At 47.4% G+C, this 13,772-nt stretch overlaps 1 long non-coding RNA gene across 1 annotated transcript; it reads left to right on the top strand.

Moving 5' to 3' along the window:
- Positions 1-9,609: 9,609 nt before the first annotated feature.
- Positions 9,610-10,537, top strand: LOC146806330 (uncharacterized). Its single transcript, XR_014967565.1, has 4 exons — positions 9,610-9,657; positions 9,740-9,858; positions 9,943-10,021; positions 10,377-10,537. It is a non-coding gene; the product is annotated as an uncharacterized LOC146806330 (long non-coding RNA).
- The last annotated feature ends 3,235 nt before the right edge of the window (positions 10,538-13,772 follow it).

The following is a 13,772-nucleotide window of genomic DNA, read 5'->3' as shown; positions in this document are numbered from 1 at the left end:
ACTTCTGATGCTGAGGGGAGTTCATTCCAGGTCTTTGCTGCGATGTAGGAGAAGGCTCTTCCACCCGTTCTGGCTCTGCAGATGTGAGGGGTTTCGGCCAATGCGAGATCAGCAGAGTGGAGGCTTCTCTTGGGTGCGTAGAAGGAGACTCTTTCGTTGAGGTACTGGGGTCCGGTGTTGTGGAGGGATTTGTAGGCGTGAGTGAGTAGCTAGAAGGTCACTCTCTTCTCAACGGGGAGCCAGTGAAGGTCTCATAAGTGCTGGGTTATGTGGTCTTGTCGTGGGATGCTGAGGACGAGTCTGGCGGCGGTGTTTTGGATGATCTGGAGTTTTCAGAGCAGGGATTTGTTGATTCCGGCATAGAGGGTGTTTCCGCAGTCCAGCCTGCTGGTTATGAGTGTGTGGGTGATGGTCTTTCTGGATTCAGGGTAGGTCCATTTGAAGGTCTTGCGGAGAATGCGGATGGTGTTGAAGCAAGTGGAGGAGATGGCTTTGACCTGCCGAGGTTGCGGGTGTGGTCTGTGGGTGTGGGGGGGTTGCTGAGGGTGGTGGGCCACCAGGTGTTGTCCCATGCGGATGGGGTGGGTCCGAGGATCAATCAACCAATCAGGGGCTTATAAAGCGTGCTACTCACCCGTGAGGGTCTCAAGGCGCTGGAGGGGGGGGTGGTCAGCTCCCGGTTAGTCGAAGAGCTAGATCTTGAGACTCTTTCTGAAGGTGTTTAGATTGGGGGAGCGTCTGATGTTGACTGGGAGTTCGTTCCAGGTCTTTGCTGCGATGTAAGAGAAGGCTCTTCTGCCTGCTCTGGTTCTGCGTATGTGAGGGGTTTCTGCTAGGGCGAGGTCAGTGGAGCGTAGTTTCCTCTTGGGTACGTGGAAGGAGACTCTTTCGTTGGAGTATTTGGGTCCGATGTTGTGGAGGGATTTTTAGGTGTGGGTGAGTAGCTTGAAGGTTACTCTCTTCTCGATGGGGAGCCAGTGGAGGTCTCGTAGGTGCGGGGTCATGTGCTTTGTCATGGGGTTCACGAGGATGAGTCTGGCCACGGTGTTCTGGATGACTTGGAGCTTGTGTAGCAGGGTTTTGTTGATTCTGGCATAGAGGGCGTTGCCGTAGTCCAGTCTGGTTGTGACGAGTGTGTGGGTGACAGTCTTTCTCCATTTGTGGGGAATCCACTTGAAGGTCTTTCAGAGAATGCGGAGGAAGTTGAAGCAGGTCGAGGCGATGGCGTTGATCTGGCAGTTCATGGTGAGGGAGAAGTCCAGGATGATGCCGAGGTTCTGGGTGTGGTCCGTCGGCATGGGTGGGTTTCCGAGAACAGGGGGCCACCAGGACCTGTCCCATGCCATGGGGAGGGTCCGAGGACCTCGGTCTTCTCCGAGTTCAACTTCAGGCAGCTGTTGCTCATCCAGGCTGCAACGTCTTTCATTCCTTCTTGGAAGCTGAGTCTGATGTCTTTGGGGTTCTTTGTGAGGGAGAGGATGAGCTGGGTGTCGTCGGCGTAGGATACTATGCTGAGCCCATGTTTTCTGACGATGGCGCCGAGGGGAGCCATGTAGATATTGAAAAGTGTGGGGCTGAGCGAGGTTCCTTGGGGTACTCCACAGTTGATCTCTGTTTGTTCAGAAAGGAAGGGGAGGAGCCTGATCCTTTGTGTTCTGCCGGAGAGAAAGGAGCGTTTCCTCGTATTCCGGCGTCGTGGAGTCTGGCTGCGAGGGTGCAGTGTGAGACGGTGTCGAAGGCTGCAGAGAGGTCTAGTAAGATGATGCCGCGGTGTGGCCCTGGTCGAGTAGCATGCGGATGTCATCGGTGGTGGCGAGGAGGGCGGTCTTGGTACTGTGATTGCTGCGAAATCCGGACTGGGGGGAGTCGAGGATGGTGTTCTCTTCGGTGAAGGTGGTCAGCTGGGCGTTGATGAATCTCTCGGTGACTTTGGTTGCGAAGGGAAGGAGAGAGATGGGCCGGTAGTTTTTCAGGTCCGTTCGGTCTACCGAGGGTTGCTTGAGGAGGGGCTTGACTCCTGCCCGCTTCCAATTGTTGGGGAAGATGCCGGATTCGAGGGAAGTGTTGATGGTCCGTCCAAGTTCGGGAGCTATGGCGGCGGTGGCTCTGTGGGAGATGTGCGGTGGGCAGGCATCCGTGGGAGCTCCTGAGTGGGTGTTCTTCATGATCTTGGTGGTGTCTTCAGTGGTGGCAGGTTTCCAGGTGGTGATGATCGGCCGGTTGTTGGTGGTGGTGAGGGTGGTAGTGTCAGGAGTCTGTTCACTGAAGTTGTCATAGAAGGCCTTGATTTTCATGTAGAAGTAGGAGCTGAGCTTGTTGCAGAGGTCCTGGGATGGAGAGACGTCTGTGGCTTCGCTGGGGGGTTTGGTGAACTGCTGTATGACGTTGAAGAGTTCTTTTGCGTTACTTGAGTTGGAGTTGAATTTGTACTTGATGGCTCTCATGCGCTGGTGGTATTCATTCATGGCGTTCCTATAGTTGTTCTGGTCTTCTGTGGTTTTCTTGTTCCACCAGAGTTTCTTGAGGCATCTGCAGGAGCGCCTAGCTTCTTGGAGGTCGGTGGTGAACCAGGCTGCCTTCGAGGGGCGTTGATTGACAGGGTGTTGGAGGGGTGTGAGCTTGTCAGCGCAGCTGGAGATCCAGCGGTGTAGTTCTTTTGCTGCGGAGTTGGCGTCAGTCGTGCCAGGGGGGGTCGTGGAGGAAGGTGGCGTTGCGGAGTTCCTCTTTGATCTTGCTCCAGTTCCTTCGAGGCAGGCACAGGGCGGGTTAGGGTGCGGTGGTGGTGTTGAAGGTGAAGTGTACGCAGTGGTGGTCAGTCCATAGGGGTTGCGTGGTGTGGCTGAATTGGATGTTTGTCCCTCCTTTGAAGATGGGGTCGAGGGTGTGTCCTGCTTTCTGGGTGGGGGTGGTGACGAGCTGCTTCAGTCCGAGGTTGTCGAGGTTGTCGAGGAGGGTGGTAGAGTTGGGGTCGCTGGGGTTGTCGACATGGAAGTTCAGGTCTCTGATGAGGATGTAGTCCGTGGTGGCGATGGCGTGGGGTGCAACGAGGTCGGCGATGATGGTGGCGGAAGAGGCGCAAGGCCTGGGGGTCTGCAGACGAGGGTCCCGCATAGCGTAGTTCTGGGGCTGGTTTGGATCTGGAAGTGGAGGTGCTCTGTGTTGGAGGAGGAGTCGCTCGTGCTGGAGGTGGAGAGTCGGAGGGCGCTCTTGTGTGCGATGGTGGTCCTTTCTTTGGATCTTGTATCCATCAGGGATGGCGGTGGCGAGGTCGGGTGGAGGTGGCGTTGGTCCATGTTTCCGTGAAGAAGGCGACATCTGGCGAGATGGTGTCGAGCAGATCCCAGATCTCTGTGGTATGTCTGTGGAGCGAGCGCATGTTGAGGAGTATGCACGTCAGGGCTTCGGTGGTGCGGGCATCCGTCGTGGGTTCAGCGGTTGTGGGGGGCTGTTGATGGTGAGGGATTGTCGGTTCAGTGTCAGCAGGACAACTGGCCATGGGTGGTGGTCGGCGTAGATCTCGGGCAGTTTCTTCCGGGGTTGAGTGCAGGGAGGTCGGCGGAGTTGTAGCGGAGGATGGCTGGAGAACCAGGGTCTCTGGTGCTGTCCGCGGTCGGGTTGTGGATGGGCGCAGACCGGCTTGCCTTTGGTGCGCCAGTGGCACGGCCGTGTAGCGGCCGCTATTATGTAGGGGAGGGGGACGGGAAGCGCAGCTGGGAGGTGGGATGTGGGAGGTGGGAAACCAGCAACGGCAGGGGGGCACAGGGGCAGCAACGGGCACGAACAGAGGAGAAAACAACAAAAAAGATAGAATTAAAGACAGAGAGGGTGCGGAAACAGAGACAGAAGGCAGAAAACGGAGGCAGAAGGCAGAAAATGGAGACAGAAGGCAGAAACAGGCAGAAACAGGCACACGAGCACAAGAGAGACAGAAAGCTTAAGGGGGGCACAGAGACAGACACAGACAGCAACATCCAGCAGAAGAGCAAGGCTCTCCCACTGGACCACCAGGGATGAGGTGCAGGCAGGTGCCTGCGGGTGGAGGAGGGCCTAGACACCTACCAGAGAAGAAGGTACTTGACAGCGGAGCTGCGGTGGAGAGCAGGTCTCTGACCAGGAGGTCAGGGGTCTTGGATGAGGACTTCCGTCTTCTCCGAGTTGAGCTTCAGGCAGCTGCTGCTCATCCAGGAAGCGACATCTTTCATTCCTTCCTGGAAGCTGAACCTGGTGGTGCTGGGTTCCTTGGTGAGGGAGAGGATGAGCTGAGTGTCGTCGGCGTAGGATACTATGCTAAGTCCATGCTGTCTGACGATGGCGATGAGGGGGGAAATGTAGATGCTGTGGGGCTCAGCGACGATCCTTGAGGTACTCCACAGCTTATCTCTGTGGGTTCGGAGAGGAAGAGCGGCATTCTGATTCTTTGAGTTCGCCGGTGAGGAAGAAGCGGATCCAGTTGCGGGCGGTTCCCTGTATTCCGGTGTTGTGGAGTCTGGTGGTGAGTGTGCGGTGGGAGACGGTGTCGAAGGCTGCAGAGAGGTCTAGTAGGATGAGGGCAGCCATGTGGCCCTGGTCAAGGAAAATGCATATGTCGTCTGTGGCAGCTAGGAGGGCTGACTCGGTGCTGTGGTTGCTGCGGAATCCGGATTGGGAGGAGTTAAGGATGGAGTTGGCTTCGATGACGTTCGTGAGATGGAGGTTCGCGATCTTCTCCATTACTTTCGCTGCGAGGGGGAGGAGTGAGATGTGTCTGTAGTTTTTGAGGTCCGTCGGGTCAGTGGAGGGCTTCTTGAGGAGGGGCTTAACTTCTGCATGTTTCCAGTCATCTGGGAATGTGGCGGTTTCGAAGGTGGAGTTGATGGTGCGTCGCAGTTCGGGTGCTATGGCGGCGGCGGATCTTTGGAAGTTGTGCGGCAGGCAGGGGTCCATGGGGGCTCCTGAGTGAATGCTCCTCATGGTCGTGGTGGTGTCTTCTGTAGTGACTGTGGTCCTGGCGGAGATGATAGGCTGGCTGGCGTTGCTGGAGGTAGGTGAGGTTTCGGTGTCTAGTTTCTGTTCGTTGAAGTTGTCGTAGGGGACTTGATCTTGAGGTGGAAGTAGGAGCCGAGGTTGCTGCAGAGGTCCTGGGAGCTTCGCTGGGGGCTTTGGTGAATTTCTGCATGATGCTGAAGAGCTCTTTCGAGTTGCTGGAGTTGGCGAGGATCTTGTCCTGGATGAAGTTCCTTTTGGTGGATCTGATGCTTTGGTGTTATTCTGTCATGGCGTTCTTGTAGCGAGGAAATGTATTGATGCACAGAGCATGTGTCTGGAAATGTAATGATGCACAAGGGTCTGCGTCTGAAAATGTATTGATGCATAAGTGTTTATGGGCCATATGTATCAAAAAAGAGTTTTGCGATTCTCAAATCGCGATTGTTAGCGAATCGTAATTAGAGAATCCCCAAATGCAATGTATGTAGGATTTGCAAACATTTTTGTGAATCCTACATATTCCTTATTTGCAAATCTCAAATTAGAGATTCGCAATTAAGGAATACCTTCCCATTCATTCCTATGGGCTAGGAGGAGCATAGGAATGAATGGGAAGACATTCTCAATTTGAGATTACCAATTAGAGAATCGCAAATTGAGAATGCAATTTCAAGGTTGCAAGGGTGCCAAAAGGAAACCCTGTTGCACCCCTGAAATATGCATGTGAGCACATTTCGCGCACATACATGCCCTAAGGGCATGTATGTGCGACATATGGCACTGTAAAAAAATCAAAAAAGTGATTTTTTAAAGAAAATCGCAAATTACCATCAACTTGAAGTTGGTGGTAATTTGCAATTCCTTAAGGCCAAATAGCAAATTTCTGGTGCTTCCAGATTTGCATTTAAGGAATCGCAATTTGCAATTACTTAATTACATTCGCAAAATAGAGAATCGCACATTTTGAAATTCTCTATTTTGCATGGCCTTTTGGGATGATACATCCCAAAAGGCTTTTTGCAATTCGCAAACGGGACGATTCTGAGAATCTGCCCGTCTGCAAACGGAAAAAAGGCTTGATACATATGGCCCTATGTCTGGAAATGTATTGATGCAGAAGACTCTATGTGTGCAAAATGTATTGATTCACAGGGCCTGTATATGGAAAAGTGCCTATGTCTGGGAGTGTATTGATAACCAAGGTCCAGTGTCTGGAAATGTATTGATGCGCAGGGTCTGTATCTGGAAATGTATTGCTGCACAGGGCCTGTGTCTGGAAATGTATTTATGAGCAAAGACCTGTGTCTAGAAATGTATTGATGCGCAAGTGGTTATATCTGGAAATGTATTGATGCACAAGGCCCTGTGTGTGGAAATGTATTGATTCATAGGGCCTGTATCTCGAAATGTATTGATGCAAAAGAGCCTGTATGTGAAAATGTATTGATGCACAAGGGCCTATGTCTGGAAGTGTATTGATAAAAAGGCCCTGTGTCCTGAAATGTGTTCATGCACAAGAGCCTGTATGTGAAAATGTATTGATGCAGAAAGACTTATGTCTGGGAATGTATCGATTATACAATGACCAGAGTCTGGAAATATATTGGTATAGAAGGACCTGTACCTGGAAATGCATTGATGCACAAGGGTACATGTCTGGGAATGTATTGATTCACAGGGCCTGTGTCTGGGAATGTATTGATTCACAGGGCCTGTGTCTGGGAATGTATTGATTCACAGGGCCTGTGTCTGGGAATGTATTGATTCACAGGGCCTGTGTGTGGAAATGTAATGATGTACTAGGGCCTGTGTCTGGAAATGTAATGATGTACAAGGGCCTGTGTCTGGAAATGGGTTAATGCATAAGGGTCTGTGTCTTGTAACTTCTTCTCTGCATAACTCTGCTCACCATGAGGGAGGGAAGGTTCAACAAGTACAGGATTGCGTCGACTCTAACAGAACCAGGACTGGTGTCTAAGTGATATATAATTTGTCACTGTTCAACTGGCAGACTATTCTCTATGCAAAATGACAAGAACTAAGTTCTTTCCACAAATGTGTTTATAACTTTATTTATTATGCTGCTAACCTAGCCTCTGTGAGAATGAGCACCAAATAAAAGGAGTGAATGAGGAGCAGAGCGCGCTATGTATCACTGTAAACTCGGTCATTAGCATACAGTGTGCATTTAGAGTAGCGCCAACTCAGGGAGCCAAGCATCTCCAGCCGCTTGTATGCGTTGAAGTAAACACCCTGAGTGAAATGGAATAGAATTATAAACCTTGAGACAGACATATTGACTAAAATCGTGGGTTTGCTCTATGGACAAAGTTTTCATCCTGGAGATCCTTACCTTCTGTCTCCAACACAGTTACCTGCAGTGGAAGAATGAGTTTCATCTGCAGATAAGCGGTACGTCTATGGGTTTTTCCGGTGCTCCTGCCTACGCAAACACGTTCATGGCCAAGTTTGAGCATGATTACATCTTCACTGACAGCATTTGGAGTGACAACCTTGCATTTTATGCAAGATTCATCGATGACATTTTTCTAATTTGGAAATATTCTGAAGCTTCACTGGTCCAACAAATCGGCGAACTAAACCAAAAAAATCCACGCATCCAGTTCACGCATAACATCAGCACCGAACAACTGTCTTTTCTGGATGTATTGATCACAAAAAAATTCAACACTTTAACCACAACCGTTTATTCCAAACCCACTGACAGAAACAATCTCCTTCTTTATTCCAGTTTTCATCCTCCGTCTCTCATTCGCAATCTTCCGTATTCTCAACTCATTAGAATCAAGAGAATAGTTTCCGAGAGTCAACATCTTGAACCAGTCCTTCAAAAACAAGTCACTAAATTCAGAGACCGCGGTTATCCTGAAACAGTTCTCGAGACTGCGATATCTAGAACCCACACTAAGACACGTACAGAACTTCTTACTTCCTCAGTGAAGAATCCTCAAAACCGACATGTCTTTGTATCTAAATTTTCCACCAGTTCACCACGTATCCGACAGATTATCAAAAGCAGATGGGACGTCCTCAAACATGAACCAGATTTCAACGGGTTATTTTCCTCTGATCCCATTTTTGCATATACTCGCAGTAAAAACATCAAAGATCTACTGTCAGTTACATCTACAACCAATCACGTCGAGCACAAAGGCATGCAGAAATGTCACAATTGTGTCAATTGCCACAATGCCATTACTGGCAATGTCATTCACCATCCACGTTCAGGCAAAATCATCAAACTCAGATACACTGGCACCTGCGACACCACCAATGTTATTTACACTATCAAATGCCCCTGTGGCTTAATGTATGTGGGTAAAACTTCTCATAAAGTGAAAGTCAGGATTTCAGAACACAAAAGTTCAATTCGAACTAACAGTCTCAAATCTCCCCTAACAACACATTGGTTAGACCACCACCACACCGTAGCACAATTAAGATTCACCATTCTTGAGACGATGCCTCGGAACACACAGACCAATATTGAGAGACTTTCATCACAGAGAGAAGTGTGGTGGACTAAGTTCTTACAGACCTTGTCACCATTTGGGCTTAATGACAGACTTGAAATGCAATGCTTTTTATAAAACAATATTGTATGTTAACACGTTCTTCTGATTCCAGATTGCACGTCTATTTCAGCTTGTGCCATTTTTCCATGTTCTGCCTTCAGTGCAGTTTCAACTTTCTTTTCATCATGTCTGTTGCAATAATGTAATGTTTTTCCACAACGTCCATTTATGGCAACATGTTCTTCCCTCCCCAGATTGTACGTTTATTTTAGCTTGAGCAATTCTACTTTTTCTTACATCTGGTGGAGTCTTGACTCTATATGTTTGCACAATTGTTTTTTCATGTATCCTTGAAATGTCCACCTATATTCCCGACATCAACTATACCATTTTTCCTTCCACATCACCCTTTTCTTAAGGATGTAGCTCTTTCTCGCTCTTTTTCTTCTTCATACTCAGTTACACACACGTCATCAGTGTCATGTTTTCTTCAAAACTTTCATATCTCCCTGGTTCCCTTGTTTCACACTGGTCCTCAACATGCGTCACAGCGGTGACCCTGCCTGGACTTGCAATTTCAGGCCACATAGACTAGCAGTCCACGTTTTTTATTCTCCGTGTTTAACTTTTCTTGCATCTTAACTCAGTTAGCCGCCTTTCGTGCCCTTCTTTTCTTGTCTTCATTGTCACCACACAGTACATTCCATCATACACCCTTCTACACACACAATATTCTGCATTGGTCATCAGAGTTTGCAGTTTTTTCACTTACGCATTTTCTTTTCGAGCTGACCAGTAATTCGCACATTCCATCAGACATCTTTCAATCCACACGTACATTTTATACAGAGGTCATCAGAGTTTGCATTTTTTTCACTTTTGCACATTCTTTTCTTTCGTTGAGTTGACTCGTAATTTGCATACTCAGTTTCCTTTCTATTTTCACATAGTTAACAGCGCAACCTCGCGTTACCTTTTCCGCGAGCTCATTCACATTTCCACACTCAGTCCCCTTTCCATTAACACCATTCTACATTAACCACGTGATATCGTGGGCGTGTATTTAACTTCCTGGTAGGGCACGCCCATGCCGCTGCCTTTCCCGGTTGTTCACAGTAGCTGTTACCCTTTCGCCTCTGTACCACACGCCTGAGCGGTAAGCATTTTATATTGCGTTTTGCTGTTTGTTAACACACTTTTACCCCACCCTCACTGTCTTCGCATTTCTCATGTTGCAGAATTCTCTACGCCTCCCCACTACATAGTGCTCCACAGAATCCCTAAGCGAATACTTCCTTCTCTCTGTGCTGAAGCACGCCGCCATCCCATCGGTTTACTTACAGCATATGCATTTTCAGTAAGTCCTGTTTTTGCCAGTCTGCTTCTGGTTCTGCCTCCATTTCGTTTACCCTTGATTTACAGCTTTTCTTTTACATCATAGCATATAAACAGTTGGAGTTCCCCACCCTCAGCTAGTACCTGTGAACCCCGTTCCCAGAGATAGTCGTCTTTTTGAACCAGTAAGAACCTATCATTATTTGTGTACAGCACTATTAGAGTGATTCTCACGGCATACTAATGCAGTTCCTTGTCATTTTTTTGCACTTAGGATACTTTAGTCACTCCGTGCATAATTGCTTTTTCTGTCTTTTCCCCACTTCATGGGTGTGGTCTCGCTGCACATGTCATACGGTGTTTCGTCTATTTCACTTTCACGTTATCTCTCACAGTATTGCTTAAGCTTGAAATAGACCAGCCTCCCTCCGCTCTGGCTACAGACACGTTGCATCTTGTAATTGCAATTGTTAATTCATTCTTATTGCACCATGAGTCTTCACAAAACACAGGTTTCAATGTCACTCTTTTTTTCAACAGCTGCCCCTGAAGAAGGGATGATATACATCCCTAAATGCATTGGGCTACCCCTCAAGTACTGACGACCAAGTTTACTGCCTAAACGCAGTTTTTTTGATTGCATTAATGTGTTTTTCTTTCTCATGTTATTCTCTAATTGATACCTTGTACAACTTTATTGTTTCCGCGAGACTGACTTATAAACAAAGTTTTTCGCGATGCGCTCTCTGTCTTAATTGACCACCAGATTGTTGTTCCAACTAATCTTATTTCCTGTTAAGTTTGTTATTCTACATTAGTAAAAATGTCATAATTGTGTCCTACACATTTTCAGCAGTGCACTCAGTATACTGGTGTCTGTTCTCCAGAGGTTTTGCGTTTAGTTGCGAGGTGGGCTTCCTCGACTCTGAGTTGCACGCTTCAATTGTTTATTTGAATGTAACACAATGACCTATCATTAAGATTTGGTGTGCGCTATCTCATTCAGAATTTGCTCTATGGATGCCCTGCAGGGCACTCTTATTTACAGTGCTTAGAAATGAAGGAGTTGCGAAATAAAGCACTTTAATTTTAATAACGAACTGATTATTATTATGGATTTTATGTGTTTTACATACCCCAACATGTCCTCATGGCCGATTCAGCGTTCCCCAATGATTAAATTCATTTCAGTGCATATGGAACTCGTTACGTGATAGGTGGTCGGTAGGTATTTTTTTTGCACATTCCAAGGTGTACCAGTAATGGTAAATCTGTGAATGCATCAAAATCCATGTGTGCTGCGTGAGAACACCCACACAACGCCCAGGAAACGCCTCCCTGGGGCAGAGTAAGGCAACGCAACGATATGCACTGTGTTGCGTTACTCCGCACTTACCAAACCACTCATATATCACATTTTAGAATTGTGTCACAGCCGCATCCCGTTCTGTGGTACAAATTCGACGCAAACCGCACATAACTATGCTCCAAGTGGCTAAAATGTGTAAAGCCAGGTTTTTATTTAAAGCGCTCCGATGCCCTCGGTCAAGTTCGCTCTGTATAAAACTAAAAAACTGATGTTGGCTTGATGCACGGGACTCCAACCTGTGTTATCGAGCAGTCAGTGCACCTGTGACGTGCCGGTCTGTCAGATGTCAGTCACGCTGAGGATCACATGAATGAATTATTCTAAGTACGCGGTTAGTGCATTTAAATGGTGACTGCACTTCTTGATGCTTTCATATAGCGCGGCAAGGAGCATCATCTCTCTGGACGGGAGGGTTGTTTAGGTGAAGGTCCTTCACTTTTGCACACACACACGCATGCACTCACACACACACGGCGAGCATTGCACAAACAGCTTTTGTGTACCCATGGATCGACTGCGGCATTCGTTTTTCCCCACATTAGTGCAAAGTTGGTTGATGCTTGCACTGAAGGAATACAATTTTTGTGCAGTACATTGTGACGTGCCTCTTTAGACCCAGCCGTTCATCTTTATGGGGCAGATTTACAAGCCCCTTACGACACTTTAGCGCTGCCGTTGCTTCACTTTTGTGACTCAGACGCGGCATAAACAATGCGCCATGTTGCAACACATTTACAATGTGATGCATCTAGGGAGATGCGTCACGTTGTAAAGTCCTGCGTCACATTTTACCTGTGTCAGGTATAATGTATGCAGGGTGGGCGTTCCGATGCAAGAAAGCCTCATAAAAGTGACGCAGTGAAATCTACAAGATTTCACTGCGCCACTTCTATGATGCCACTGCGTCAAAACCTTACGCCTGCTTCCAGCAGGTGTAAGGAGTGAGGCAGCATAACAGGTATAGGTCTTCCTGAGCATTGCTGGAGTTGCGTCGTGCTTGCGACACGACTCCAGCAAAGCGTGACCTTTGCGCCAACAGATGCATGACGCATCTGTCAATCCTTGCACCATGGTGCGCCGCATTGTAAGTGCGACAAATCCATGGTAGCGCAAGGGTTTTTTTGCACTGCGCAAGTAAACTAACACATCTCTGCTATGATGCAGAGATGCGTCAGTTTCTTGTAAATCTGACCCTAGATCTCTCTGTTACACAGGGGGCAGGGAAAATGCTGACTTTACCTCACAAGCATTTACAATGCAATAGGTCTCGCAACTGCGAATTTTGGAGCTATTGGCATTGTAAATGGCAATGCCTTTTAAAAAATTAAAAACCATTGTTATTTACAATACCAAAACCAACACCTATTGCATTGCATAGTGCGTGTCCGTTACTGACCATATCTCGTAAGTAGGGATGGTGCTGTGCAGGTGAGAGCTGCACGGTACGTATTTTCAAAGTATCAGGGCTAATTACCACCATTGGTGCGGAGTGGGGTGTAGGGTGACAACGTGCACGGAATTATGTAACTTGGTCGGGGAAGGTGGGACCCAAGTTCCACGGCCAAACAAGGCTGGGTCCTTCTCTTGGATTCACACTCTCATCCCCGAGTAACTCTTGCTGATATATCAAAGCATAATGTTGTACAAAACTATTACCTGAGGACATGATGTTTACTTCTCACAGAAGGGGAGGAAAATGCACCTGGATAAACTGTGCTATTTCCTAAAGATGCAATGTAATTGATTTTTCATTTTTGGGGGAATCAACTAAAGCAAACATACAAGTTGGCATCTTGACAAGATCGAAGAGGAGCTGACAAGTTTCCGAAAGAGCAGCCAGAGCCAGGAACCTCTTCACATTCCATTGTTTAGCAATATTTTTCCATCGCTCTAGAAGAACATGCATTTGCAATGCAATAGGTCTTGCATTTATGCAAGTTTAAGCTAATGGCATTGTAAATGACAATGCATTTTATTTATGTTTTAGAAACGAAAACAAAAATAAAAGGCATTGTTATTTGCAATGTCAATAGCTCAAACTGGCACAAATGCGAGACCTATTTCATTGCAAATGCTTGTCTATTCAGTAGGACAAGATCAGTTGGCACTGTTCATGAGTGACACGGTGTACCTGCCCGTGTCGATACTGTAGTTTAGATGCTTCTAGACCAAGCATGGGAAAATGGGCTCTGTAAGAACAGTAATTATTAAGGAACTCTTAAAAAGCTACTCTGCAATTTTACTCAACTCCCGGTTTTAGGTGACGGATTACAAACCAATTTAAAAAATAAAGACGGAGTTACAGCTTGTTTGATTTGTTATACTCTTTACTAAAAGCAAACGTTTCCCAGAACGACTCTCGGGTTTGCCTGCTTCATACAATCTCTAGTCCCAGGCTTCTCAGTGAAATAATGATACTAGCTGGATACTAATTTTGATGCAGCACAATTTCCAGTGGTAAAAATGAACATAGGGTGCTTAAAGCATGTGGCGATGTCACACAGCGCTAATATGCATTAATGGTCTCTATCTGGCGGCACCTTCTAGCAACATGAATAGGCTGTGCT

Source organism: Triturus cristatus, chromosome 8 (assembly GCF_964204655.1).
Source record: "Triturus cristatus chromosome 8, aTriCri1.1, whole genome shotgun sequence".
NCBI lineage: Eukaryota > Metazoa > Chordata > Amphibia > Caudata > Salamandridae > Triturus > Triturus cristatus.
Note: the sequence above shows the minus strand (reverse complement) of the source record. Positions and strands in the feature narration are given on the sequence as shown.